Genomic DNA, 4,135 nt, shown 5'->3' on the forward strand with positions numbered 1-4,135 from the left:
GAGCCGGCCCTGGCTACATGTATAAAACTTCTCCCATGGACATCAATTGGTCAGATTAAAATACCAACATCAAAAATCACCAGGTAGATCTGAGTGGAGAACTTTACCCTTAATCCTATCAGTATAACAACAATGTAAGGGTAATGTCTATTAGCTCAGCAACCATATCCTCCTACCTGGAGTTTATGTAGCCCGGAATAAAGTTAATTCTTTGTAAACAGGAAGCACCTTTAAGTTATCATCTAAGAGCACAATGTTCAAACATGGGTGTAAAGCTAGGCTTCTAAATTAGTTTTGTTGGCACCTGTTTGTTTAAATGACTAAAATGGTTACACAAATATAGGCATCTACATTTTAAAACTGGGGTCTCATTAAGTGTCAACTGATTATAAAGCATATTAATTTAGGTTTAAAGGCTATGTATTAAATCTACATCTTCGTCATATGATATTAGACAATCTGATGAAAAAGACCTATTAGATCATTCAGTTCATCTGCTATTCAGTGCAGGATTGCTCCCAGCATAACATTTTCAAGTGGTTTGTCCAGTCTAGTTTTAAATGTACCAGGCAATGGGGCTTCTACCATTTCTCCTGTGAGACTGAGTGCCAGAGATCTCACTGTAAAGATTTATTTTCTGTTATATGAAGCCTAACTTTATTAAACATACCCTCTTACACCACTCCTTCATATAAAATATAGCTTTTCCTTCCTCCCCGCACTGTTTCTTAGAAATGGCCATTAAAGTAGGGGTTTGAGGATGACACAGCAATTAAGCAGAGCTGTGCACATCTCAGTAGTCCTAGTTCACAGGGTCTACACGAATCTTTTGTTTGCATCGGTTTGTGCTGTGAGTTTTGCTTTGAGTGCTGGGTTTGAATGACCCCGAACTCTGAAAGAAAAGCTTAGGCTTTGCAACTGATGCTTTATTTTGGGATGAAACCACATAAAACCTCAATGAGGTTCATATGATTTCCCCCCTGAAGCCATAAATTCCATTCTGGCAACTGAAACTTTGCCCCAGAATCACAGATGGTCTCATCTGTCGACCAATCTGACCTGAGTACTGGGCTCCTAGCAAAACAGCTTGTCTCCTATATATCTTTCATTGGGCCAGCTTTTGTTTGTGAGAGAGATAAGTTTTTGAGTTTACACAGAGCTCTTCTTCAGGTCTCTTATGCAGTTACCTGTCCACAATCACCGCAATCCAATAATCAGTTAACATACTATTGCCTGGTCTCTCATGAATTGTTGGAGAATTTAGTTATGTAGCAGCCACTCCTCTACTGACACATTGCTAACAAAGGGGGCAAATCCTGCAGTCCTTCCTAATGTACAACTCTCATCAACATCAAGGGAGCTTTGCCAAGAAAGGACCATTTAAAAACCGAGAAAGGGCAAGTGAAATTAGAAGGACTCGAGTGAGTGAGTGTGTGTGTAGAACATCAAATTCTAACTGTTCTGGGAAATTCAGATCCAAATTCTAGATCTGAACTTTATGACTCAGGCCTGTCTAAAACAGTGGTGGGCAACCTGTGGGTAATGAGCTGGCAAGCCACAAGACGGTTTGTTTACATTGACCGTCCGCAGGCATGGCCGCCCACAGCTCCTGGTGGCTGCGGTTTGCGGTTTAGAATTTCTCCCGACCAATGGGAGCTGCGGGAAGCGGCGCAGGCAAAATTTAATGCCTACTATTTGGTATAATCTTCTCCAAAAAAATTGATTCATCATATTGCAATTCAGCACCACAAGGCTTGCCTAGTGAGTTACACTAAGTGATGATAAAACCTCAAACTATGAGCTCTTCTTTTTTTAAAAAGAAGTTGGCTCTTTAAACACTAGATGGGGCTACAGAATGATTTTAGCACCAGTTCACTGAGCAAAAAATCTATCCAAACATTGTCTAGTTACCATTTATTTTTGGAGGATATAACAATTTCTGAAGCTTCCAGTATAATCTGGATCCAACATCTACTCTCATCTAAGCTGCATTTTAAATCAACTGCATATATTCTTGATTATTTCTTCAATTTGATGAGAAGTATTTAGCATTGTCAACCCCAAGCATTCAACAATCATGAGTCAGGCCCCCATATACATAATGTTATTTTTATTTGTTTTCTGGTTTCTCAGCCTTTAGGGTGCATTCAGGTCACATTCTCAAGCCTTGTCCCTCCGCAACCATGAAGGCTAGAAACTTCCTCTCTTTAAAATACAAAAGCTGAGATTCTCAAATAATCACACGACTCTCAGAGCTGCAGCTTTAAGAAAAACTCCAAATATCGCAAGATTCATGACAAAATTGTCAGAGTTGACACCACTGAGTATTTTATTGGAAGGGGAATTATAAAGGTCTGCTATTTATTTAGGAATACACTTTGTATAAAGTCAGTATATTATGTCATTTTTGTTCTGAAGTAACCCCTACGGGTCCCAATCAGGGATCAGAGCCCCATTGTGCTAGGCACTACAAAAAAGACGGTCCCTACCCACAAAGAGTTAGTCTAATAAGGCCAATTCTAACCTGTGTGTTGATCTGAGAACGGATTTTTGATCTGAGAACGGAGGCAGCTGGTAGCCCTTTGTCTCTTGCTGGGGTGAAAGAGATTCTGCAGGAGAGGAGAATCTGGTATCCTTGGAAAGAACAAGAGGCAGAAAATCAGTGTCTTGTTTGTAAACATGCTGGTAAAAGTTCCTGTTAATTTAAAAACAGACAGGACAGCAATGTTCTAATCTTGTGAGGTAAAGGGCAATGGGATTTGTCACCATTTGACAGAACACAGCTGACTGTGTTTATTGGGTGATATAGGCAGGGCTATTATTCAAGTTGCTCAACGCTTCCCATTATGAAACCCTGTTTTCTGTTGCTTATAACTTTGCCAGACTTCAGCCATTTGGTCTGAAATTTTCGAGGCCACATGGTTTGGTTTGGTTTGGTTTTAAATTTCAAGCCAAAATGTTTCACCCATTTCTGAGAATGAGGCCTACCTATGGTAAAAAAATGTGGTAACCTTTTCTGTGGGATGCTCGAGTGCCCCCGTCCTTTGAGAAGGGCCTCGAAACGTGGAGGGATTTGTGGTCTTTGTGGCAAGGATGTGCCTTTTTACAAGCCTTGTGACAATCCAAATTTGGCCAAGTTATAATCCTTTGAAAAATCACTGTTCTCACATGCTCAGACTTGCTAGAGTTGAGCAGCTAAATTCCCCAAAGATTCCTTCTGCATTGAGTATACTGTAGTCTGGGCCTATAAGAGACTGAGCAGTTCCCTGCAATTGTAGCTCTGGGCTGCTAAGGACTGAGGCTGGGCCCCGGAACAGATAGCAGGGATCCTGTCTCTCCTGTCCTGTCAATGCTTCCCCACCCGCACTGGCACCCAGGCAGCATGGAGGAGTTAGCTATCTGATTCAAATGCAGAGGGAACAAGAGCTAGACCTGGGGTGAGGGAACTGACTGGGACATGAAGCCAGGGAAGGGAGATGAAGAAGCTGAGACTCTGCATTGGAACAGGTGACTATTGGGACTAGCTCCTCAAGGAGACTGAGTGAGAATGTGTCTGGAGGGGAGGAAGAGATTGAGAGTGGCTGGGCCAGGAGACTGGGAATGGGAGCTGAGGGGCAGAGGAGATTGGGACCAGTAGCCAAATTGTGAGGGGCTGGGACTGGCTTGGCAAGTAGCCTGGATTTGGAACTGGGTGGCAGGAACTATTAGGTTGTGAGGAGACTAAGATTAGATGAGAGCCTGAGGGAGACTGGGACTGGCAACCACTAGGGTGGAGGGAAGGAGGTCGGGAGAGAAACGTGACAAGGATGGAGGTGAGAAGAACTGGGACTGGCTGGGTAAAGAGACTGGGAGAAGAAGCTAAGGGGCAGAGTGGGGAGGGCATATTGGATGAGGAGCCTGGGGAGGAAGACTGGGACTGGGAGAAGTAGGGGAGAAGCCTGGGATGGGGAGTCCAGAGGGAGAGACTAGGACTGGCTGGGTAAAGAGATTGGGATGCACAGCATGAGGAGTGGACACTGGGACTGGGTAGACAGGGAGAATGGGAGTGGGATGAGGAGCCAGTGGTGGGAAAGAGACAGGACTGGGACAGAGACGGGACAGAAAGGATCGAGCTTTGCAGAAGGGTCTGGGACTA

This window comes from Trachemys scripta, chromosome 5 (genome assembly GCF_013100865.1).
Source record: "Trachemys scripta elegans isolate TJP31775 chromosome 5, CAS_Tse_1.0, whole genome shotgun sequence".
Lineage (NCBI taxonomy): Eukaryota > Metazoa > Chordata > Testudines > Emydidae > Trachemys > Trachemys scripta.